Consider the following 27807-nt stretch of genomic DNA (forward strand, 5'->3'; position numbering starts at 1 on the left):
GCAATTTGAGTATTTATGTTTATGTTATATCATGTTGCTTAATAATATGTTTCCATCACATAATGTATGGATGTTGCACGAAGCCACTGAATTTGTCTTATTAATGCATGATTTAAGTAGCTACCTTGTTTCGTGAAGATAATAGTTAATTATGCTATGATTTCTGATGAATTGGATAGATCTTCACGAACTCAAATTTAGGGTTGTTTATCAATGCTCGAAAGTAGATAAATTATCTGTTTAAGGTCCGAAAAGACTGATCGTAGACCTTCTCGAAGGTCTAGAATCCATTTTACCTAAGCTACAGTGACAAGCCCTAGAAGGATACTGATCTGCGCGAAGGAAGATCTAAGCTATCTAAACCTAAGAACCATTTATCACATGTCCCTTGATTCAGAAAACTGGTTCTAGCATCCCCCAATACTACTTCAGCTAAGAATGTAGCCTGCGCTATGTAGGTTGTTCCTGGAAGGGCCAGAAGTTAGGCTTTTGTTGGTTGGTGTGAAAAACTCTTAACCTAGGTCATGCCCCCTTAAGCCAACAAATGGTTCTCTTGTCGAGACTGGGATCTATCTAAGAGATGTGTGATAAATGGTTTCCTTCTAAGAAAGAGTTGGATAAGTGGAATGATTGAAAATTGCACACATTCACGGGTCAGGAGAAAAAGAGCCCTAAATTATCCAAGGAACAGTGGTTGTAAATATTTTTGTATATATACGAGACCGAAATGTTCTTTTGTTTCTTCCCTGAAGAACTATATAGGTGGTTGTCAAAATTGGTTGATAGTCAAGGGATATGGAGGATTAAAGGCCCTATAGTGTGGAGACATGAACTGGTGCAACATCTGGAGGCATCAGAAAGCAATATCACGTGGACTGTGGATCACTGGGTCGATCGCACAATGGGAAGATTTGTGACTTATTTCGCGATTGACAGATATACTAGTTATAGCGAAGCAGAACGAAGGATATTTAAAGGACTGTGAGGTAAGTATTTGAACTCACTGAAGACTTGGATTAAAAGTATGTTATGTGAAAAGAGTGTTATACAGTTACCTTGATGTTTAGGGATACACAAAGTTGGGACTCTTTAGAAGAAATGGAGGATCTAACATAGAATATAGTCCACTCATTGAACCCCCTTCAAAACGATGACGAAGGGACGGTGTTGACTACGCCACGAAGAGTGGTTCAGTTAATAACTTATGGTATCTTGAGGATATCTCATCCATCCACTCCACCACCACCTCCACCTCCGCCTCATACACCTACACCTACTCCTTCACCACCTCCACCTCCATTTCCACCGTTCAACATGGTGAACGTGATGAAGATGCTAATTTTTAAGGGAAGAGGGGATGAAGATCCAGAACAATTTTGGTTTGTTGCAAGAGTTGTGTGGACAATGCAATAGATTACCGATGATAATATTAAGGAATCACAGTTGGTTATAGCTTTACAGGACCACGTATTAACCTGGTATATCAAGTATTGCACTAATAACCCCAACGCGTCATTGGTAGATACCCAACTGGCTTTGAATAAGGAGTTCAATAAGCCTAAGTCAGAGGCGCAGTTAGTAATTGAGTTTAAGGAAATTCGATCGAAGGTCAATGAGACACCTTGGGACTTTGATCAGAGGTTGAAATGCCTGATCATGCAGGCTAATATGGAACTTGGAGTCACAAAGATTGAAGAAAGGAAGGGAAACTCAGGTGGAGGTGTGCACTGAGATCTGTTGTCTGAAGCGTAAAAGCCATGGACATGATAAGGCCCATTTCCTGGTCTTTAAGAATTATATTATAGGGGGAGGGACTGTGGCCCAACAACCAGAGAATACTGTTGGGACGAGCGCGATAGCTATGCCATGGTGCACTATTTGTTAGGTTATAGGACAACATGATACGGATAACTTCCATCTACTACGGAAGTTTTTAAAGACCCCTCAGTAGCTATTTTGCAATTTCCATAACTCTATAGGGCGCGAAGAATGCCATTTTAGGAGTTATGTGTTGATGATGGATAAAACCCTTATTGACCAAATGTAGGCAGAGAGCTAGCCTCAGGGTCAAGGTGCGAGAGTAGTGCATGGAGGATTCCAAGGCCAAGGACTAGGATGAGGAAGAGGGACTGGACCAGGGCGAGGACGTGTGAAGGTAATTTTCTATAACTATGGTAAAGTAGGGCACTTCGCACGCAATTGTCCAAATCCCACGCATCCCTCAAGTCAATATTTTTCACAGTTTGATAATTTCATAGAGGAATGTTTAGTCCTTATGGAAAATATGGAAGAAAAGAAGGCGCAGCCCCAATAGCCTACGCAAAAAAATGTTAGGCCCCTATACTACTAGTGTAACCCCTTATTGTTATTAGTACAACCCACTTATTATATTGATGTACCCATGTAGTGCCCATATTGTTACTATTGTGCCCCATAGAAGCCCACTATTGTTATTATTGTGCCCTTACATTATTATTGTTATGTCGGCTCTGATTATGTTATGACCCCTTAGACTCCTATATATAGAAAGGAGGTCTTTTCATTTTTATCATCCAAGAATTGTTCATTTATGTAATGTAAAGGAGGTTGCCCCCTCGAAGAGGCTGAATTCTAAGGTGTTGATCTATCTTTTCTATCTTTCCTTGAGCTGGTTTCATAACATTTGGTATCAGAGCTTTGGATTCAAGGGTTTCGCTGCTCCAAACAAGTCATCATGGCATTTTCGCTATAACATTTTTTCTCCAACGTTTCAGAAGTTGCAAAAAAAAACCATTTGAGAAGAAATCGTGTTGAACCTTGGGTCTGAATTTCAGAGCTTTTCGCGCTATATTTTCGGAGATATGATCTGAGGAAGTTGGTCTTTTTGCAGACTCCTAAATTACATTCCAAACAGGTGACCTGGGGAAAATAGTCATAACTTTCTCTCTGAGCATTGGATTGAAATTTCGTAAGAAGGTACAGAAAGAGGACTGGTTGTAGGTTCTTGTATATCGTTTTCAGAGCCAAAGGTCAAAAAATTGACACGTGGCACTTCATACAAGTTTTCTCTTCTAGAAAGGTCTATAATCATGTCACTGTGGGAGATTTCACATAACTCTTCCTTGGAGAATCCAATTTGGGTCAGAGTTGTGGCATTCGAAAGAGGACACAGAGGGCTACCACAGGTCACAATTTCAGAACTTAAAGATCCAAAAGTACAGAGTTAGAGTTATTTCAAGATCAAGCTCCTAAAATCAAGAAAAAACAAGATGAGGAAGTTTGATGGCAAGGATCTGGTAAATTGGATACTTCAAATGGAGCAATATTTTGATCTACATGGTGTACAACTGTTACAAAAGGTATGTATTGCATCTTCATATTTAGAACCCGATCAATTTTTATGGTATGAAGGGCTTTGTTCTCGTAAACAACTTGTTACGTGGTCAATTTTCACAGAGGAAATGATAGCACATTATGAGGAGACAAAGAGCAACCCCTTCTTTAGAGCAACACCACAACAATTGGAAAGAGTAAAAGGGCTTTGTGACATATTGGAAAGAAAAATTATGGAAACTAGGAAGCATACCCCTCACAACTATAAAGATGGAAGTGTTGTTACTCCTAGCCTTCCACAACCTACAAGGGTTACACCACAACAATTGGAAGAAAAAATAGAAAAAGGGCTTTGTTACAATTGTGATAGCAAATGCACTAAAGGTCATAAGTGTGCTGAGAAGAAATTATTTTACATAGAATATGAAGAGGAGGAAGAAAAGGATCAAGAAACATCAAAAGAAAAAGATATACACTAGGACCCCACCCCAGAGAAAGGAGAAATGAATCTAACCATATCTTGTAATTCATTGGTCAAAATTACCACTCCTCAAACTATCAAGATAGAAGGACATATCAAGAAGAAATTTGTTCAAGAAGTGAAAGATCACATCAAGCATCAAGAAATGAATCCGACCATATCTTGTAAAGGATTGGAAGAAATTACCACTCCTCAAACTCTAGAGATAAAAGGACATATCAAGAAGAAAAAGGTTCAAGCAGTGAAAGATCACATCGAGCATCAACAACAAGTTCTCCAACTTTTAAAGGATAATGCCACTTTAGTGCAAAATCAAATGAAACAACAGGTAGATCAACATCGTAGTGAATTTTTTTTTGCTGTAGGTGATTGGGTATTTTTACTGCTACATCTCAAGCAAGCTATTTATGAGAAGGAAATGTTGGCAATACTACATGCACTTAAAAATGGCGACCTTACCAAATGGGAAGACTCTTCAAGGATGAGGATGTGGAAGAATTGTTTTGTGTTATTTCTATTATTCAACCAGATTGGATAAGCGAAGCAAGGGATGAATGGAAAAAGGATGAAGAAGTATGGCCACTTATTCAGAAGTTGCAAAAGATCCCAATTCAAACACTATTGCTAGAAGTTGAAGAGGAAGGAAAAATCATATTGGAACCTGGAGCAATCACAAAAACAAGAACCCGACAGCTATGAAATCGATCAATTTCAGAGTATCTCATCAAGTGGAAGAATTTACCCGCTGAATATTCCACATGGGAGGACAAGAATTTTATACAGAAGCATCAAGAACTACTCAAGCTTTGAGGACAACGCTTTTTGAAGGAGAGGGGCATGTTAGGCCCCTATACTACTAGTGTAACCCCTTATTGTTATTAGTACAACCCACTTATTATATTGATGTACCCATGTAGTGCCCATATTGTTACTATTGTGCCCCATAGAAGCCCACTATTGTTATTATTGTGCCCTTACATTATTATTGTTATGTCGGCTCTGATTATGTTATGACCCCTTAGACTCCTATATATAGAAAGGAGGTCTTTTCAGTTGTATCATCCAAGAATTGTTCATTTATGTAATGTAAAGGAGGTTTCCCCCTTGAAGAGGCTGAATTCTAAGGCGTTGATCTATCTTTTCTATCTTTTCTTGAGCTAGTTTCATAACAAAAAATCAGATGATGATGGCTAAGCCCAGTGAAGACAATCATAACATAAACATTGTGTTAAGAAGTGGTATAGTAACTGGCGCAGATAACGGTAAGAAGCCTAAGGAAGAGGGATGTTTATGCAAGGCTGCTGAGAAGGAAGTTGACTTTGATTTGAACCATGCTAAAGAGACTTTCTTGGAAGAAAAAAAAAAACTTCGCCGAGGCCTCCACCTTAGGAAGTTAGGAGAAATTGCTAGAGAATAATGTCATGCAAGAAGTAGATCCTTCAATACTAGCTACCTTTTTACAGACTTGTATGAAGCTTCTGCGCAATCAAAATTTCATTGAAGCATTGCAAGACTTAATAGACAAGTGAACCAATAAGGAAAAGACTCCTACAGAGCAACGAATGGTGAGGATGTTTGGAACTCATAAAGTACGAATCAGGCAAGAGATGAGGCTGATCGTGCAAATAGGTGAATATGAAATGGACTAGGTAATCTTGGATCTAATGCAAATGTCTTGCCTAAGAAAACATGGGAGAGGATGGGGAGACCTGCATTGCAGTGGTATCCTATTCAATTGCGCATGGAAAATCAACATAAGATTATCCCGATGGGGCACTTATATGGTGTAACAGTGGAAATTGAGGGTGCGAGTGCACTGGCTAACTTTGAGGTCATTGAGATAGTGGATGACAGTAACCCATACCCTGCGTTGCTAGGGATTGATTGAGGTATTGATATGAACTGGGTAATCAACATGAAGGAGTGGAAGATGTCATTTGAGAAGAAGTCGCTCAAGGTTGTAGGCCATTAGACCCTACAGAAGGAACGTGTTACACTAAACCTATGTGAAACTATGTAGAAAGTGATGATGATCTCGATTAGATATACAAGATAACAAAATGCGATGAGGATTGGATCAATCCTACAGTGGATGGACGAATCACATGGGACAGGGATAGCTCTTGTTCCTCAGACTCAGATGAAGAGCTCAAAAGCTGGAAGAATAAGCTGAATGAAGTATCTGTGTTCTGCTGCAACAAGATGACCAAGTCGCTAAGGTGTGTTTCGAATGAGGTAAGAAACCTTCCCCATTATGATGGGTTGACTGATGTGGAACTATTTCTAGATGAATTTGAAAGCGAAGTACAAGAAGAGCACTGGTTCCAGGAACTGGAATTTGCATTGTGCACTACGCCTACCCGTTGGTGGGGTACGCACAAGGAGAGCTTTGCTGGATGGACAAACTACCGAAGAATGATGAAGTTAAGGTTTCTCTATGCTAATACTGGGATGATAGAAAAGTACGGTGGGAAGGATGACCCACGTGATCATTTAGCACAATGGACTAAAGCCCAGGGAATAGAACCAAAACTAGAATGGGTTCATATATTTTTTCATACACTAGATACAATCCCAATGAACTGGTATTTGGAGACGAAGCTTTTCCATGGAGCTGCTGAATGGGACATTTTAAAGGAAAGTTTCATATTAACTTTTATATTTGAAGATGACTTTGAGAGTGTTGATGAAGCACTACAAGAAATAAAAGTATCTATATTCAGAACGTTGAAGGAACTAGTAGAACGGACTCAGCCAGATTGGAGTACATAACTGCACCATGCGCTGGAATGCTATAATGTGACTACTGAAGAAGAGGATGACTCGAGGAATATTACCATCCTTGAGACCAAAGGATAGAGTGATGTTGAAGCACCAAAGGTAGTGAACACAGATATATCAGAGCCTATGAAAACTCAACAGGTAAACATTGGGTCTGAAGAAGGCCCCAGGTTCTGGAAGATAGGATATTATTGGGATGAAGATACAATTGATAAGGTAGTTGAGCTACTGTGTGAGTACCAGGATTTGTTCCCAACAAAGTTTTAAGATTTAAAAGGAATTTTCGGAGATTTAGGCATTATGAAGATTAAATTGAAACTGGATGCATAGCCTATTAACCAGTGACCTTATCGATTGAATCCAAACTATAAGGAAAAAGTGCCCCTAGAATTGGATAAGACGTTGAAAGCTGGCATTATTGATCCTGTGGAAGAATCTGATTGGGTAAGCCCAATGGTGGTCCAAGAAAACAAGTAGAAGGGTGAAATCCACATATCTGTAGATATGAGGAAGTTAAATGACACTTGCGTGCATGATTCATTTCCAACACCGTTTACTAACGAAGTATTAGAGAATGTTGGCAGACAAGAAGCATATTCATTCATCGACCGATTTTCGAGTTATCATCAAATAAAGATCACTACAGAGGATAGAAGAAAAACAACCTTCATGAATGAATGGGGGTTCTTCCAATATATAGTTATTCCATTCATATTGATGAACACACCTACAATATTTTTCCAGTTGGTGAACACGGTGTTCAAGGAATTTATTCGTAAGTTCCTAGAAGTATATTTTGATGACTAGATCGTGTTTGGGTTGGTAAAGAGACATGTTGCGAGTCTGCACCTCATGCTAGATACATGTCAAAGGTATCAGATTGCGCTAAAATTAAAGAAATGTATCTTTTGTGTGCCTTTTGGGATTTTGCATGGCTATGTTGCTTGTAAGCAGGGATTGATGGTGGACGTTGTGAAGATCGCCATCATTGTGAATTTGGAACCTCCTAGGAATGTGAAACAATTGTGCACAACATTGGGGCACACTCAGTACTACATAAAGTTTATTAAGGAATATGCCCAGATAACCGCGCCAATGGAAAAGTTGTTAAAGAAGGATGTGATGTTTTGTTGGGATGAAGACTGTAAACGCAGCTTGGATGCCTTGAAGGAGAAAATGGTGAAAATGCATATTTTGGTCTTTCCCGAATGGAAAAAGGAGTTTCATGTGCATGTTGATGCTTCTTAAATTGCGCTAGGAGTAGTTTTAACACAAGCATGAGAGGGAGAGATTGACCATTTGATAGATTTGGCAAGCAGAAATTCATCTAAAGCTAAGAAGAATTAATCCACTACAGAGCACGAAGGGTTGGAGATGGTCTATGCACTGCAGAAATTCAAGCATTATTTGATGGACGAACACTTCAAGGTGTATACAAACCACTCCACGCTGAAGTACCTGGTTAATAAGCCTATGTTGGGAGAGAAGACATGTCGATGGCTGCTATTGTTCTAGGAGTATGACTTCGAGATGATTGTGAAGCCTGGAGGGCTAAATGCAGGCTTCAACTGTCTATCTAGAACTGAAATAGGGGAGAAACCAAGTAGCTTGGAGGAAGGACTGCCAAACGCGCAGCTCTTTGCGATGTGCAATGCGGACGATCATGTTACCGAAATTATTCAGTTCTTAACAATGGGAACAACTCCGAAAGGTTATTCCACTCAGTAGAAGAAGGAGTTAGTATTTTGCGCTGCATATTTTTCAGTAATTTCAGGTCATTTATATAAAGGGGAACGAATGAGATATTACGTAGGTATGTTCCAGAGTTTGAATGTGGTAGTATTCTAGTTGAAGCTCATGGAGGAGTGCCAGGAGTCCACTATGCAGGGAAAGCGACCACACAAAGATTGTATGTGCTAGATTATGGTGGCCTACATTACACAAGTATTCTAAGGCATACTGCAAGGCATGCAATACTTGACGGAGGACGGGGAAGCCTTCATGAAGGGACAAATTGCCTTTAAAACCCCAAGTCATATTGCAGGTATTTTATAAGTGGGCCATTGAATTTATATGTTTGATACAAGCACCAGGAAAGAATATGTGTGCACGGTATACTATTATTGCAACATAGTATTTAACTAGATGGGTGGAAGCACATCTAGTAAGGGATTGTACAATGGTCACTGTTGTGAAATTTTTGTTTGAGTATGTGTTAACAAGGTTTGGATGCCCGAATATTTTGATGAGTGATAGGGGTACACATTTTTTGAATGAAACAGTTAGCATAGTGTTGGAATAATTTTAGGTATATCATAAAAAGAGCATGCCCTATCACCCACAAGAGAATGGAATGGTGGAATATTTTTATAAGATTTTCAAACATGCATTGACAAAGGTATGCAACGAGCATAGGACTGGTTGGGGCATGCACGTACCTTCCATATTATGCGCTTATAGGCTGACCTGTAAGAAGTTAACAGGACAAACGCCATTTAGGTTGGTCTATGGAATTGAAGCATTTGTTGCCTTACCTGCGTGGAATCAGAAGGTTATTCTTCAGCAAATGACTACCACCAACCTTGATGAAGCTGTTAGTTCTGAAGCTGCTGTGTCTGACATGCCGAGACTTGATATTTCAAGTTTGGAAGATTTAACCCTTGTTCCTATCGTGCCGCAGTCACCAAGGCCACAACAAATCACCGCCAAAGAGAAACAACTAGCCGCAAAAGAGAAGCAACCAACCACAAAAGAGAAGCAACTAGCCGTAAAGGAGAAGCAGAAGAAGCCGATGTTGGTGAGAATGTCACTGAGGGGGAATCCAGAGGTGTGGCAGAAGGAGAAAAAAGACAAATAGTTGGAGAAAGTGGTGGATTTAGAAGAGGAGGAATAACAAGGTGTCGAAGAAGTAGATGTCGAAGAGTTTGATCCTATCTCAAGGCTTTGTGAGTATACCCCTCCGTGGAAGGGAAGAACCAAAGTAATCAAGGATCCCGATTCTGGGAAGTTCACAATTTCGACACCCTTGCTATTTGAGCAGGTCAAATTTGAAGGTCCTAAGCTAGCGTGCATTCCAGTATTGAAAATGGAGGACTGGGACCTCATAGACCATGAGCTGTTCCCACATTTAGCAACCCATAAATATATGACAAGGATATATTATGAAGAAACGGGGGTTACATAGTTGGAGCCCATGAAGTGGGTTCACGGAGTTGAGTAGGCAGGGCTGCTTCACATGCTTCATGTGCCACATTATCACCGATCAACTATCAACACAATATGTGTGTTCCAGCTCCTCGCATTGGTGCATGATTGGTGTGTATCTCTTGGGGAGCCCATCCCGATTATAGACATGTTGATCCATATAATAACGAAGCCGCCATATAAAGGAGTGGACCCTACCAAGGATTTTTGAGGGAAAACTGGAAAGAAAGAACTAGTTGACAAAATGAACAAAGAGTATGGCCTTATTAAAAAGCTGTGTGGATACCCTATCCTTTCAATTCAAGATCAATCAGTACAGTTCGATGCTAAGATACCTGCGGGAAAAATTATGAGGAAGTGTCGCGTGGACAAAGTTCTAGTGCTGATAGCATCACTTGCATCACAGTGTGCAAAGGGCATTCGGTATAATTGGGATAAGTATCTATGCTAGGAGTTCCTCAAGAACTCTCGAGAAGCCCAAGAGGAAAGCAAGCCATTTCATTATGCTTGCCTTTTATTTTCTATTGTGTTAGTTACTTGGAGGTTTCCAAAGGACAGGCTATTTCCTCTGCACAAGGAATATTTACCAGAGATAGCGTAGTTCACCTTACTGTGGTCAACAAAGGATCTGGCATGAGTCAAGGAGTCGAATATTTTTTGGATCGTGATGGAGATGGACCTTCGAACGGTAATTAATTAGACGCCAAGGCTTTCCCCAACCTTGTTCAAAAACCTGATGGTCTATTTGGAGTTCAAGGCCGACTTCCATAGTGTGTTGATTAGAGTGTAGAAGAACCCAGAGAAAACATGGGACCAGTTTCCTTATTTGGTATCTAAAACAGATGTGCAAGAAATTGTAGGGTATTGGCCAAGAGAGTGGCACGAGCCCATTATGATTGATGTGGGAACAAGAAAAGAACTCATATTTTATTAGATTTGGAATTAAATGATGAATCTAGAATTTCAAAATAACCAAAAACCTAAATTCTATTCATGTCATTATAATAAAAAAAATCCAAATTTAATGAAATATGTGTTAAAGGCACAAAGATCTCTATTGTGCATAAGTGAAAGGATGCAACTCAGAAGGCTACACACTCCTTGGTTGAGTAGAAGAAGGAAGCTATTAAGGCAGCCATGGAGAACGAACGGATGGAGAAAGAGTGCATTGCTAAAGAGCAAGCAAAAAAAGAATGATAGGATACAAAGGTAGGTGGAAAGCCTACATCACACCATACAGACGAACAAGAGTTGTCTGCATAGGAAGGAGGTGGGGGTGAGGAGCACAACACTTCATTCACCTTGAAGTGGCATGGTCAGGAGCAGACTGTTGGATGACACAAAAATCACAATTCGGACAAGCATGCACACATCGACCCAATGGTGCTGACAGAAGGTGATCTCGATGAAATTGGGGATAAAGTTAGGGACACAACAACTGAAGTACTGCAGCAGTTTGAGAAACAATATATGCAAACATTGGGGAGCATCCAAGATGATTTGCGCGAGCTGCAAATACATGCTAATAGGATCCAAGGGGGCATTGGGCAAGCGAGCGGAGCACGAGTGAAACTGACACAGGGAAGTGGCACAGTGGCAGAGCTAGAACAGACTCTCGACCTTAGAATCATTCCATTTCCTGAGGGGTCGGTTCCCTAGATTCGGATGAGGATCATGGTGTGATCAACACAGTAAAGGACATGGGCCTGAATTTGTCCACGTTGCCACTCTATACCCTCCATGCATTACATCATGGGGTTTCAGAAGAATTGAGAATTCCATGGCAGTGCACCGTGGAGAAAACGCAGGCGTTGAAGGCCAAGGAGGATATGCAACAAAAATGTGAGATCTTAGAGACGAAGATCGAGCAAGCCTACAAATCAGTCCCTGAATTTCAGATCCCGGAGGATGCTAAAGCCTACACAAAAGTAATAAATTTGGTTGTTTTATGCACATCGAAGGATGAAGTTGGCAGGGTTACCTTCAAGTTCCAGATGAAGATATCAGAGTTGTAATTGAAGTTGCAGTCAATGACTCCACCAGAGGTTCAGGAACAATGCGAAGCAGCAATCAAGGATGGAATGAATACATTGGATACCATAGTTGATGAATGCTCCTCAATGTTTGATGCAACGATGGAATTATGGACAAATCTGCAAGAGGACCCGCACATGCAGAAGATGAACACAAATTTCCGAGAAACACAGCAACAATAATGCGAGGTCCACGAGACTGCGCACACTTTGGGACCAACGCAACACCTTGAGAAGTTACAGGAGGGCAAGGAACTACTAGCACAGGTGGAATAATTGTAGAGGAAAGAGGCCCTGCTTAAGGCCAGAGTACAACTGTCGCTAGAGGAATCTTGTTAACTTACTCTGTCACTTCAAGAGAATCTCAAGGGTCTAAAACAAATGCAATGGAGAATGCGCCTAACAGTGGAGGGGCCTGTTACACTAAAAAATGTCACCATGACTATTTACAGTTAGTATGGCTCTATCAACAGTCATACTACCCTCTTAAGCAAGTCTTATGCCTCTGCTCTCCATGTCAAACTCCAAAAAAGAGAGAAAGTCTTTCTAAATGTATTTATCTCTGGGGACGCAGGTTCTCTCACCCTTACCTGCGGGTACGCACCCAATGTTCAAAAAAGCTGCGTCTTTGGACGCTCTGTATGTAAAGGGGCAGGTGCGTCCCCCTGTAAAGGTTAAAATGCGCAAGTTTCATCTTTAAAAAGTCACTTGTGGTCATTTCTAGAGCATTGTAGAAGGTTGTTCAACGTGTATTGAGTGCCTCCAGATGGTTCATGCACTCCTACCAAAGAGGAACTTATCCCATTAATAGGGGAGCTATCCCATCCAAAGAGGGGATTATCCCATTGATGGTGGACCTGATTAACTTCCTCTTGAGCACTATAAATACAGGCATTGGGCCAGAAGGAGAGGGGGTTGAAAGCTATACATTTCTAAGGGTAAATGCTGCAGGAATTGGGACTCCCATTTAGAGGCTTGTGAGGAGAGATTGCCATCTTTTCTTGTTCTACTTGGAAGTGGGTGAGCTTTTTCAAAGTAAAGGAGAACTCTTGATGGACCCTGGGAGGGACTTGCACAACACCAAGGCTTATTTATGAGTTGTTTCATGTACTCCTTGGTCTATGTGTTAAATATGTTTTATTCTATGAGATTATCAAGTGCTATTTAATCGTTTGATTGTTAGTGTATGCAGGTTTCAAAGTGAAGGAGGAGCTCATCCGGATCAGCGGAGCTGGACTGCTACAACAGCGTTGGATTACAGGTAGGATCTAAACACTTGATTTCCCGTATAGTAAATGCATGTTTAGAGAAGGATTGCTCTTGTTTGTCTTGTTTGTCACTAGAGAGTCTTAGGCTCCTAGGGAGGTTGGTTGTGTCCGCACAATCGACTCTTTCCGCCTGAAAAATTGGCGACTCCACTAGGGATTCCATTGATGTGAAAAGTCTTTTCCTTTGTGTGAACTTTGCTCTGAGAAAATTGGTTTATTTTTCTGGTTTTGGCTCTGTGACTTTGTCTTTGGGTGGGTTAGCTTAGGATTAGATTCATTTTGGTTTTTCTTGAGTTTTTAAGTAGGACGCACCCTCTGAGTGTTGCACAGTGCGTCCCTGGACGCACTGTCGCTGTGTGCACAGAGCGGGCCCGCACCTGTTCTAACGGGTCGCCTGCGTCCCCTGCTAAAATTTGAGAAAATTCCATTTTTTGCATTTTTGCTCTTAGATTTTGTTTTTTCTTAGTTTTTACTGCCCAGATTCATTAGTCCCTTGTCAAATATCTTCACCTGAACTTGTTTCGATAGCATTGAGTGTTTTAGTGGATTTCATGGAAGTTTAAGCCCTAGGGTTTGATTTTGAGTAGGTCTTGTAGTGACTTTGGCGGTAGAAGTTGTCAAGCCTTAGATCTCTCTAGTTTTGTCAGCATTCTAAGAAGTCAGACCTGTCATAAAGTCTACCTGTGAGAGCAACTTACCATTGAGTTGCCTCTTTGGGCAAATTTCGAAGTGCTTGTTGTTTAAGTCTTGAATTCCATTTTACAAAAAGAACAAAAAGATTTGAGTTTTGTTTTGACTAGTCTTTTGATTCTGCATTAGCTGGTCCTTGATTTGATTTTGGTCAAGTAAAACAACCTAGAATCATCTTTGTGAGCTTTTGCCTTGTTAGGTTTGCTTAGAGTAATTTCCCTTTTGATTTGCTTGTGAGTCCAGTTTTCATAGATTTTATAGCTTTTGAGATTGTTTTTTGTTAAGATAGGTTTATATGCTTAATTAAAAAGAGAAAATACAAAAACATCTCCTTTGAAAAGTTTTGTTTCAAGTAGCTTTTAAAAGTTTTGAAAGAAAAAGAGTTTTTTCGTGCACGTAAGGAGTGGTCATGTTTGTATGCTTGAAAAGATAAAGAGAATTGTTTCTTTGATTGTCTTTTCTAAGGAAGTGGTTTTCTATAAAATTTGCATCTCTCAACTCTCTTAGTTAAGAATTTCATTGAAAAAGGAAAGTAGCGTAAATCATCTTGGGTGCATCTTTGTAGTGGTTTGAGTCGAGTCTACACACCATTGGTTTCACTTCTGCTACCTTTTTTCTTTAAGAAAAACCATAAAATTAACGCTTAAAGTAAAATCGACGCAGTAACTTTTATTTACTAGGGCTCTGAAACACCAATTTAGATCAGGCTAGTGTCTTGGAGTAGGTGAGTAATTAACTCTCCAAGACAACAAAAAAAAACAAGTAGCTTATCTTGTGACAGAATAAATCCAATTTTCTCACTTGTACTCTGGGAAATCTCCTCTTAAAGGAGAAGCACGAGCTCGTGTCCGAACCAGTGAGGTGATCAATCCCCCCTCGTTGGGAACGACGCCAGACACGCACGTATTACAAATGGTAAACCTCGGATTAACCATTGTCGAGGAGCCAGGGGTCACTTGTCGGTAAACCTTGGATTATTGTCAAGGAGCCGGCAAGGGGATTGAGCTTGCTACTCTGCCCTTGCGTGTTGTCGGAGTTTAGACTGTTCCCCCAAGTGCATTTGTTGCGGTTGGTAACCTTAGTGACCATTATCTTTAGGATTCTACCGAGGTGACGGTGGACGGAAGGTCCCATTGTACCTGGAGCAGACGTCGGCTAGACTCACTTGGATTTTCTGGGGGGTTCACTTCACTCGAGACGGTTAAAGTGGAGGAACTTGGTCCAGTCTATTCATTAAGCAGGTTGCCGGGGTAACTGTTCCACCCGCCACTTCTGTACTGAATCCAGCGATGTTGGGCTTCATCACCAACTAGCGCTTTCGGTCTGGAAGGCTACTGTTTGTGCTTGGTTTGACGCTCTAGATTCTTTAGGCGTGTGATTCACATTTGTTTGGTTCTTTAGAGACTTATGTGGTTTGATTTGAAATTTTATTTTGTTTTCGTGTGTAGTAGTTAAAAGTTTTTAGCTGTGGCAGAATTACCGAGACAGTCCCGTAGACTTCGGGGCCAGTCTCCTGAAGTTGTTTCTGTGGCCGAATTGTTGAGAAGATCCTGTAGGCTTAGGGGATCACCTCCTCGAGATGACCCAGGTAATCTAGAAGGTTTAAAGGTCCTTGTAACTCCTCCTAGTGGTAGTAGAGTAGGTTCACATGAAGAAGGAGAATCTTCCTTGGTAGTCCATTCAGATTACCAAGGCTTAGAGACAGGTTATAATCCCGAAGCTGTTACAGTTTCTGAGCTTGTTGGTAGTTTTTCGTCTGCTAGTGATACAGGCGAAGAACCAGAAATATCTGAACCTGTTACTCCGACTTCTAGTGTTCCTGATTCACCGAGAATAGAAAGAATTATCACCGAAAATCTTCCTACTGGTTTGATTGCTATCGAAGAACTTGCTCTAGAGGAAGAAATAGGCGTCTCTAACCTTGAAGATCAACTTACTATTGATCTAAGGGAGAGTGAATCTATCTTTTACAGTCCTCCTAGAAGTACTACTTGGTACCTTTCGTTAACCAATTATTTAGACAACTTTGGGCTAGGTTTTTCTACACCTCGTACTCCTTTTCCACCTGGAGGTATTCACACTCCTGTAAATATGGCTGGTCCGTCATCCGTGTTTACTCAAAGTCCTGAATCTTTCTTACATGGCGGTCCTTCTGTTCCCACTGGGTATCAATCTCTTTCTGGTACCTTTGCAGGGGCATCTCCTCAACCCGTTGATCATGGGTTATTAGTTGGAAACAGTGGTAATATACCATTGGGTGTAGGAGAAATTTACATGATGTCAGGTTCAGTTCCCGTTTCCCAACCTCAAGGTGGCCAATTATCGCCTGGGGGGCAACCTCAAGGTACATCATTTGTGTCTGGGGGGCAACCTCAAGGTCAGTACGCGCCTATGGGGCAATACATACCTCAAGGTCAACCCCACCCTCAATATGTACCCCAGGGTCAACCTCAGTATCAATATCAACCTCAAGGATGGCAACCTCAAGGATGGCAACCCCAAGGGTATCAACCCCAAGGGTATCAACCTCAAGGGTACCAACCTCAAGGACAAGGTCAACCCCAATATCCGTATTTACCTCAAGGTTATCAACCTCAAGGTCAATACTCAGGTCAAGGTTATCAACCACCTCAAGGTCAATCATATGGTCAAGGTATGGGAACTGCACCTTACAATTATCAATCCTATCCTCAATCCGGCTATGGATCTCAGTATCCTCAACCTGTTACGGGTCAATACCCTGGAATGTTAGTGTGGGATCCATCACAGGGTCAACAGGTGTTACAGCCAAGTATACAGTTGGTACCTCAAGCTGGACAACCCATAGTTTCTGGTCCACCCCAGCAACCGCAACCTGTCCAGTCAAGTGTTCAAACTTCTGTAACTTCGGTAGTTACTCAGCCGCCAATTGCACCTAGTACTCCATCTCAAACGGCTGCTGCAACTACCGCCACATCTACCATACTTACTTCTGGAGTATCGACGGCTCCGGTTTCTACTGTCTCTGTAACCACTCCTCAAACATCTTTACCGCTGTCTGGATCTACGATTCAAACCACGGTCCAGATGCCTGCAGGCCAGCCTGGTATAAGTACGGTTGTCACTACTCAACCTCAATTTGTTCACCAACCGTACCAGGGACAGTACCAACCTGGGCAAGCTGTCCAACAACCGGTTTACCAGTATCAACCGTATCCTGGGTATAGTTATCAACAACCTCAACAACCCCAGTACGGTCCGGTTAATCCTGGTTTTCCAGGAGGATATAATATCCCAAATGCGACTCCTGTTCCTAGTTATCCTGGATATCCTCCTCCTGGGGCCAGTATTGTGACCCAGAGTTTTAGAGATCCTAACCGGCAGTTACCGTTTATCGCAACTTTGGATTTACCAGACTTGACGCGCCTAACGAACGATCCAATTCAATATCTTCCGTTCTGGCCGCCAATGCCAAATAAGTTGCCCAACGATATACCCAAGTTCGAAAGTAAGTCTGGAGAGGATCCGTCCAATCACGTGATGACTTACCACCTCTGGTGTGCTTCAAATTCTATCTCGGATGATTCGATCCGCTTACGTCTTTTCCAGCGTACACTCATTGGTCTCGCGGCCAAGTGGTACATTGAGTTACCACGGGCCTCTTTTTACAATTTTAGCCAGTTAGCTACCTCGTTCTTAACTCACTTTCAGTTGCCGGTCAGATACGATAACGGCACGAAGTTATTAACTTCACTAAAACAATCAACGTCCACGTATATTTCTGATCACATTCATGAGTGGAGACGTCGAAGAAGGCTAGTGAAAGTTTTTATCCCGGACCAAATCTTAGCTGAATGGTTTTTTAAATCATTATTACCGAAGATTACTGAAGATGTAGCTAAGGCCGGAGTAGTTACTGAGGAGCAAGTCATTGCTCAGGCGCAATACCTTGACTTAGTTTACACTCAGTCGGGTACGTTACACGAGAAGATTCCGGATCTTCCAAAGTCGAATCAAATCGCTGCTGCTCCTTCGGGATCTCATGCCGCTGATGGTATGATTGGTATCGTGAATACAAAGAGCAAGAAGAAGTCTTCCAAGGCTTCAACTACTCCTATTATCACTTTGCCCGATTCCCCGACAGGAGAGTCTTCTCCTGAACTTACCGCCGATATTCACGCTGTAGAGTCATCTACGGCCAAATCAAAAAACGGCGGAAAGAAGAAAGGAAAGAAGAAGACTAAAGCAGACAAGGCTCCGAAGGAGAAAACAGAAAAGTCGGAAACCAATGACGAAAAGCACAAACCTCGATATCCTTGTCTTATCTGTGAAGAGGATCATTTTACGAGAGATTGCCCTCATCGGGCCGAGGTTGTGAAAATAGTCAAAGGTTCTCCCACTCCTGCTGTGTTAAAAAATCCATTTCCGGAGCAGGAGAATAAGATGATAGGTTCTTCCTCGAATGCCAGTGAAGAACCCATTTTGATGATGTCTCATGTGCGGATTGCGACTCGATCGCAAGATTATGGTAGTAAGAATCCTGTTGATGGTAAGGAAGCAGAATCTTCTCACTCTAACCCATCAACCTCAGCTCCTGGTTCCGATCCACTACAGATCGAGAAACCTAACCCAGACTTAGTAATTAAACCGCCCGCCAAGGGTGTACTTCGAAGGTCTGCTTTCAATCCACATGCGAGAGCAGCCCAGAATTACAACATTGTTGAGGACTTAGCTGTTTCACCCTCAGCAATGTCGGCGTTAGAAGTGCTGCAATCATGCCCAGCACAACGAAAATTACTTTTGTCGGCTATAGGAGCTGTTGATGTTCAGGACCCGAATCTAATAATCTTCGATCTAGAAAATAGTACACCGCATCCCCCCCATCAAATGGCTTTCCAAATTCCAGTGATAGTCAAAAACAGGCCTATTCATAGGACTGTGATTGATGAGGGAGCTTCTACGTGTATTATGTCGATTCAATGTTGGAGATCCCTTGGTTCTCCTTCATTGAACCAATCCCCCACCATCCTTAAGGCCTTTGATGGCCGTGGGTTCCGTCCGTTTGGTATTCTACAGGAATTGCCTATAGGGGTAGAAGGTAAAACCGTTAGTCTGGATGTGGAAGTGGTTGATGCCCCTCTAGACTACAACCTTCTTTTGGGTCGAAGTTGGTCATATGCTATGATGGCGGTCGTTTCATCGGTCTTCAGAGTAATTAAGTTTCCACATAACGGTAAGATCGTGACTATTGATCAGCTGACATACTTTTCATCCGACCCAGCCTCTTCAGAGAGTATCCAGCATGTCGGTAAAACGACAATCCCTTATAGGGACGTTGGTGTAGGTTTAGTTAAGGATTCCGGTTTACTGGGAACTTTTCCTCTCCCTCCACTCAACGTAGAACCTTCATTTGCAACAATTCATATGATTACATCAGAAAACATTATTTATGATGATCCTTGTATTGTCCCATCTGACTCTGAGATACACTCATTCGGTGATGTTATGCCTTTGAGTCCATATGAAATTGCTTATGAAGCTGTCATGTCTTTTACCGACTCTCATTCAACCGAGATCGACCAAACGAATGTGGTCAGTGAAGAATCACTTTTCACCTCAACCTTAGAATGGATAGCGTTTCCCGAAGTCGTATCATCTGACGAACAACTTAAGTGTAGATGATCTACCATGGGAGGATCTCCATCACAGATCTTCGTTTTTACCTAAGGATGATGCATTTGAAAATGATTTTTCATCTATCTTTACCGCTGAATATGTCAAAGACGCTCAGGATCCAACGAAACATTCTGATTCAGAGTTGAATTTAGGGAATATTTCTCGTACTATTCCCATTGATATTTCAGTGAAGCCCGGAATTGAGGAGAACATTCATATAGGTGCCGCATGTACAGAAGATGAAATCCAAACTTACAAGGCCCTATTCCAAGAATTCCGCGATGTGTTTGCCTGGTCTTACGAGGAAATGCCGGGAATCGATCCTGCCATTGTTGTTCATGAAATAAAGACCTACCCGGATGCTAAACCCGTCCGGCAACGGTTGCGTCAGATTCACCCTCGAAAAGCGGCTGCGATTAAAGCAGAAGTCGAAAAGCTGTTGAAAGCAGGTTTCATTTATCCGATCCCGTTAACGGATTGGGTATCGAATATTGTTCCGGTCAACAAGAAACAAGGAACAATAAGAATCTGTATCGACTATAGGGATATCAATCGAGCTTGTCCAAAAGACAACTATCCTACGCCTTATATCGATCAAATTATTGATGATTGTGCCGGAAGTGAAATGTTTTCCTTCATGGATGGTTTTTTGGGCTATAATCAAATCAATATTCTACCTGCCGACCAACCAAAAACGGCATTCATTTGTCCATGGGGGACATTTGCTTATTGCAAATTACCTTTTGGGCTTAAGAATGCCGGGGCCACTTTTCAACGGGCGATGTCTTACGCATTTCATGACATCAAGCACATTGTGCAACCGTATCTCGATGATTTGCCTGCTCATTCTTTACATCGAGCTGATCACCTTGTCCACTTACGAGCAATCTTTATGAGGTGTAGGCATTATCGAATTCGGTTGAATCCCCACAAATGTGTTTTCTGTATAGAAACAGGTCGATTGCTGGGATTTGTTGTTTCAAAAGCCGGCATTCGCGTCGATCCCTCGAAAGTCGAAGCTATCATCAAATTGCCTCCTCCTTCGAGTTTGCGCCAACTCCAAAGTTTGCAAGGGAAAGCGAACTTTTTACGCCGATTCATCCCAAACTACGCCGAGGTCACTAAAGGTTTTACACGGTTGTTGAAACAGAACGCTCAATTCTTTTGGGACGAGATTGCCCAACAATCTTTTGATGCACTTAAACACGCGTTGACCCATGCACCGTTGTTGCATCCTCCCAACTACAACCAGGACTACTTCTTATACCTCGCAGCTTCGCATTCCACCATTGGAATGGTGTTAGTTCAAGAAGATGAATTCGGAGCGGAACATGTGATATATTATCTCAGTAGGACCTTAAATCCCACTGAGCTAAAATATTCGCATGTGGAGAAATTGGCCCTGGCAGCCGTTCAAGCTGTCCAGCGTTTTCGTCACTACATTCTTCTCCGTAAAACTACAGTTATTTCGGATTGCAACCCTATGATTTACATTTTGACAAAACAACTGCTAGGGGGCAAGTACTCTAAATGGATCGTTATCCTGCAAGAGTTCGACTTGGAGTTCGAGAAGTCCAAGTCTAAGAAATCCTTAGTTTTTGCGGAATTGATGTGTGATTTCCCGCGTGCTGACACAGAGACTGTGGCAGAGGAGTCCATTGCGGACGAATCTTTGTTTCTTATCAGTACTTTAGATCCGTGGTACGGGGATATAATCATCTATCTCCAAACCCAAACCTTTCGGCCTGAAGCTTCAAAGGCGGAACGTCGAAAAATTCGGTTTCAATCCCAGCAATACAAAATTATTGGAGATACACTTTATCGCCGGGGGGCAGACTTAGTTTTTCGACGTTGTTTAACTCACGAAGAGGCTGAGAGGGTTTTGAATGATTGTCACTCTGGAGCATGTGGCGGTCATATGTCTGGGTATGCCACAGCTCAGAAGGTGTTGCGCGCTGGTTACTTCTGGCCATCTATGTTTAAAGATTGTATCATTGCAGTCCGGAAGTGCCACAACTGCCAAGTGTTTGATCGAAAGATGCGCGCACCACCTGCTCCTCTCCACCCTATAATTGCCGTTGGTCCATTCGCCAAATGGGGTATCGACTTTATTACTTGTAACCCTCACTCGGCCGGGGGGCATGCGTATATCATCCTCGCGGTTGATTATTTCACTAAATGGGCCGAGGCGATGCCTACATTCGACGCAAGCGGCAAAACAGCTGCAGTTTTCGTATTCAATCATATTATAACTAGGTTTGGTGTCCCACAAGCAATCATTACTGACCATGGGAGCCATTTTCGAAACATCATGATGACTGAGCTTACAAGCCAGCTTGGTTTGCGCCACGATAGCTCTACTCCTTATTATCCGCAAGCCAACGGTTTGGTTGAGTCTATCAACAAAGTTCTAGTTATCATGATCCGACGAACCATTGGTATTCATCGGTCGAATTGGCACAACATGTTATTTTCAGCGCTATGGGCATACCGAACCTCAGTGAAAACTTCAACAGGGTTCACTCCTTTCCAGCTAGTTTATGGCTTGGAAGCTGTGTTACCCATTGAATGCGAAATCCCATCACTTCAAATGGCTGTCGAATTACTCCCAGCTACTTCCGAAGAGGAGAAACGTTTATTGTACTTAGCTAAATTAGATGAGACTCGACGTGACGCTACATTGGCAATCGAGACTCACGCGAAGCGAATGAAAGCTCAGTATGATAGAAATGTGACCCCTCGAAGTTTTTCGGAGGGAGACCTAGTGCTATTATATGATCAAGCTAACGATAAGCTAGGTGCTGGAAAATTCGTTCCTATGTGGCATGGACCCTATATTGTAAAGCGAAAGCTAGCAAAAGGGGCTTATGAGCTGGTAGATTTTGATGGGGACTCTTTGGGTAAACCCAGAAATGGACTTTACCTAAAGAGGTATTATGCTTAAATGGTGGGTATGGAGAAGTTTTAGTTAGGTTAGGTTTTCTTTCTAGCTAGTATGTTTGTTAGTTAGTCAGTGTGCTTAGCTTAGCGAGTGTGTTTTTCGTCGTTATTCTGGCTTATCTTGGTTTTACTCTTGATATTGCAGATGTCGACGCCTCTCCAAACATACATTGGATTTGCTGATGGTGCTTGTCGTAGTACACAGAATATCTCTTCCGCAGCTTGGGTTATCTATTCACCCTCTGACGAGTTAGTTTCTATGCATGGGGTAAGCCTCGGTCAAACAACAAACAACATTGCAGAATACAGTGCAGTGGTTGAATTATTATCCGAATCTATTTCATTTGGAATTCGACGTTTGATAGTGAGGTTAGATTCTGAACTTGTTGTATTACAGCTTAATAGAGTTTATGCCATTAGAAATCCTGTGTTATTAAGGTTGTTTTTGAGAGTGCGTCTCTTGGAACGTGAATTTGATTACATTGAATATCAGCATATTCCAAGGTCTTTAAATACATTAGCAGATGCAATTGCTTCTCGAGTGTTGGACAGACATTTACGATAATCATGCAAGTAAATTTAAAAACATTTCATCACATATGTTAAACAAGATAAGCCGGTAATAGTGATATATATATAGATAGGAGTGTGTCAAAAAATATACATCGTCTTCGATCATAGGTTGAAAAACACCTTATGATCGGCAAAAATGATAAAGTACAAAAAGTCAAAAATGTCACATGTGTCTACAAAGTGACTAGCCAATCACTGGTGGTGCTCCTTATACGACACCACTGCACGGGCTACCTTACGCAAAAATCTCCTAAACGGTCCAGGGACTGCGACTACATAGCGCTGAAGCCTGATAGGAATATCATCCATAGTAGTCTCAGGCATATCCACCGTCAGACGCTCTAGATCATGCTCCAACTCAGCTAGTACCTCTGCAGCCGCGTCCTGTGGGGCCGGTACCGGTGCAACTGGATGTCTCCTCTCAAAAGGCCAGAGGTTGGCTGGGCGCTGTGGACCAACATCTGCATTTTGAAAATTTTTACTGTCAGTTTTGAGACGATATATATAAAAAACAAAAAAAAATACATAATTTGAAAACTTGTGAAAAATAAAGTACCTCTGTCATCCCATTGTTCTCCCTGTGGAAGAACCATGTCCGGATCACCTCGAAAATCTACTCCGGCATACGGAAAGTCCTGGATCGAAAAAACCTGGTCCTCTAACCAGTGAAAATAACTATCAGAGAATCGAACAACTGCCGCGCCCTCGTCAGGATGCCGGGCCATCACCGCAACCCATCGTACCAGCTTTGGCTCCCGAGGACCCAAGATATCAACAGTGAGTTGCTGAGGGATCAGCATCGGAACTCTCTCTAAGGCAAAGCTCACGACTAAAGGCCCATATCCAAAAGTTTTCAGTCGTCCGTTCTTTGCCTTAGTCAGTTGGCTCTTCATATTAGCCGACACAGCATCACACCAGTTGAAAATGGTGCCTTGGTAACAGTCAATCGCCATCCGCATTTGGGACCCGGAAGCAATATGTAAAGCGGCTGCGCCGCAAATTCTGGTAACCGTGAAAGCTATAACTTTGAGTTCACGCAGAGAGATGTGTTTGATTTCCACGCCTTTCGCATGGTGTGCATTGGGTGTGCACCAATCTTCCCGGAGACTAACAAGGGATTGGCCACCCGGCCTAGTCCCGGCTAGATTGAGTTGCTCGCCTCTATTTGGCAAGCCAGTGAGAAAGTATACATCAGAGGGCTCTATCTCGAGCTGGTGCCCTCCTATGTAAAAGCATTGCTCTTGAACGTTCCATCTCTCAACCAGCAATTCTAAGAATCTCACCTGAGCCCTCATGCCAGGTATGGCCCAGTATTTATATAGCCTGCATGCTTTTAGGGCATCAATGGAAGGTTGATGTTCAATTGCAGCTAAATCAACGTCCTCGTGCTCTCTTTCTCTCCAATCCAACATGGTGAGTGCCCTACACACCAAGAAACAATGATTAGAATTAATTTGGGGAAATTTGAATGGTTGTTTGTGAGGATTGGGGTTTCAAATTCCGCATTCCACGGAGGACGCACCCCGCGTTTAGAACACAGGGCGTCCGGACGCAGCTGGCCTGAAGGTGGGCTGCGTCCCCCGACCATTTTCCTGTATAGGAAAAAGTCGGGGGACGCAGGTCACCCGAAGGGCACCTGCGTCCACCGCAGAGCGCATTTTGAAACCTAAACCCCCCAAAAAACAAAACTAAAACCTAAAATACAATTTTAATTGGATGAAATTGAAGAGTAGGATGTTGTAAAATACCTGGAAGAGACGGCGTTCGATTCTAACGGTCGGATTTTCCGCAGCAACCACGGGAAGTTTCTTGCCAAAAGCCCTTTTTTCAACCTCAACAGTAAAATGGTGAAAATGACATGGTAAAAAGTCTTTTTATAGGTTTTTTGGATGAATTTGTTCATTTTTCACCATGGAAGGATGTTTTTCGATGTATTTTTGCCTATCTTAAACAGGTATGAGTAATGTGTTGTTTTTGTGCAGGACAAAGGGACTTAGAGGGAAAATTGTCATTTTTCACGAACCAAAATATCAGAGTCATCTTTTAAGCCCTTTTCTGACTCCTAAAAAATGAAAAGATTGCCGAGCGTTTCTTTTACACTCGTTAAAACGAAATTAAAAGACGGTCCCCTTATAGCTCTTTTCTGACCGTAGAATCAGGAAAAGATTGCCGGGTTTTTGTCGTTTCAAACTCGATACGGAAATAAAACGACGTGTCCTTGATCGCTTTTTACTTTTCAGGTCAGTGACACTAATTATGAAAGTACTCCTTGGTCGCAAGATCAAGCGGTTCCCCCAGGTATTATTTTATACTTTTTCGGGCTTGAGGGACACAAATCTACGAAAAAGTTCAACTTGGAGTCTTCTTAAGTTTTTCAGACTCTCTAAAATTGAAAAACGCCGAGTTTCTCCTATACTGGGCTCGTTAAACATTTCACAGTAAAGGACCTGTTCAATTACAAACAGGAACGAACCACTCCTTCCTAGGGTTCGAATCAAAACTAGGTTGGACTCATCCGAAGGATGAGCTTATAATCAAGCATATGTTATCCTCCTCAAGCTTGTTAAAAATAAAGAGGTACTTGCCAGAAATGGTGGGGGAAAAGAGAGAAGAATGAGCCTATTTGTTACCTTTTGTCTCAAAAGAAACTTTATTACCACTCTTGAACACGACACTTTTCATTCACCTGGGTTGGGAAATCCTTTACCTCACAGTTGATCAAACCACTTTGAAAGTCTTCAGCCGGGTTTCGGGGATTAACTTTGAGTTATTCAGCACCAAGCCATCTGTCGTGTCGTTATGTGTTCAAGAGGTCTGCAAGCAAAACTTTCATCTGCAAAATACTTGTCATCCATTTGACCATCCCTGAGTCAGTCTTTACAACAACATTTCTTCAACTTGAACAATGATTTCGTGTTGCGGGCTTGCCTGCAACAGGTCACTTTCTATCGACATCAGCACATTATCTAGAGAGATGACTTAGAAATCATCAGTACCTTGAAGTCTGCATGCATCAATGGCAGGTTTCTCGCCTTTGACGTCAGTTTACATCATTGACTTTCGATCAAAGGATTCCATGAAATGTTCGACATCAACTCATTCATTCACATCTCATGGATTGTACTGGGTACTTTGAGAACCATTGACATTACTGGTGGTCTCTCTCACGCTTGTTAACAGTTTACATCATCGACTGGTAATCAAGTGGTTTCTACCATGTTCGACATCAACTCATTTATTCGCATGGCTAGAATCGTACCAATTCGAGAAGTAGAAATGAAGACCCTGGATCTAGTTTCCACCATCCAGGCTGCGAGGAGTTTTGTATTCATTATCTAAGTAGACTAATCATAAACAGATGGCTGCGCCCATACTGTGTCTACAAAAGTCTATGATTATGATGTACTACAAGATCATTCCTGTATCAGAGTAGTTAGTATGTTAGTTAAAGTTTTAATCTGAGTATGGGAATGCCTACCTCAGTGATGATATAATCTTATACATGTATTTTGTGTTGAAAATTGCAGGTTCTGACCAGGCTCTCCACGAGATAATCCTTGAAATGATAAAGCGCTTCACCCTTCCTAGATAATACAAAACCCTAATCTATTTCAGGCTTCGCACTTTAGGGGGCAATCTGTTACACTAAAAAAAGTCACCATGACTATTTACAGTTAGTATGGCTCTATCAACAGTCATACTACCCTCTTAAGCAAGTCTTATGCCTCTGCTCTCCATGTCAAACTCCAAAAAAGAGAGAAAGTCTTTCTAAATGTATTTATCTTTGGGGACGCAGGTTCTCTCACCCTTACCTGCGGGTATGCACCCAATGTTCACAAAAGTTGTGTCTTTGGACGCTCTGTATGTAAAGGGGCAGGTGCGTCCCCCTGTAAAGGTTAAAATGCGCAAGTTTCATCTTTAAAAAGTCACTTGTGGTCATTTCTAGAGCATTCTAGAAGGTTGTTCGACGTGTATTGAGCGCCTCCAGATGGTTCATGCACTCCTACCAAAGAGGAACTTATCCCATCAATAGGGGAGCTATCCCATCCAAAGAGGGGATTATCCCATTGATGGTGGACCTGATTAACTTCCTCTTGAGCACTATAAATACAGGCATTGGGCCAGAAGGAGAGGGGGTTGAAAGATATACATTTCTAAGGGTAAATGCTGCAGGAATTAGGACTCCCATTTAGAGGCTTGTGAGGAGAGATTGCCATCTTTGCTTGTTCTACTTGGAAGTGGGTGAGCTTTGCCAAAGTAAAGGAGAACTCTTGATGGACCCTGGGAGGGACTTGCACAACACCAAGGCTCAGGTTGTATTTGTTCCTTTTGCTACCTATTAATGCAAATGAGTCCATTCTTCTCAATAACTTGTTATTTATGAGTTGTTTCATGTACTCCTTGGTCTATGTGTTAAATATGTTTTATTCTATGAGATTATCAAGTGCTATTTAATCGTTTGATTGTTAGTGTATGTAGGTTTCAAAGTGAAGGAGGAGCTCATCCGGATCAGTGGAGCTGGACTGCTACAACAGCGTTGGATTATAGGTAGGATCTAAACACTTGATTTCCCGTATAGTAAATGCATGTTTAGAGAAGGATTGCTCTTGTTTGTCTTGTTTGTCACTAGAGAGTCTTAGGCTCCTAGGGAGGTTGGTTGTGTCGGCACAATCGACTCTTTCTGCATGACAGGGCCAACAACTAAGAAATTGGTAGAAGAGGTATAGTAGGTAGCAGTGCAGAACATTGTTGAAATTTTAGTGATGCAAGTTGAGCTAGGCGGTCTTTGAAGAAAGATTGAGGCGCCAACTGAGTGACATAAGGGTGAGTCACAATATTCGTGTCTGGGGCCTGCTGGGATAGGGTCCCT

This window comes from Pinus tabuliformis, chromosome 7 (genome assembly GCF_031772625.1).
Source record: "Pinus tabuliformis cultivar Carrire ecotype Pingquan chromosome 7, CPIR1, whole genome shotgun sequence".
Classification (NCBI taxonomy): Eukaryota; Viridiplantae; Streptophyta; class Pinopsida; order Pinales; family Pinaceae; genus Pinus; species Pinus tabuliformis.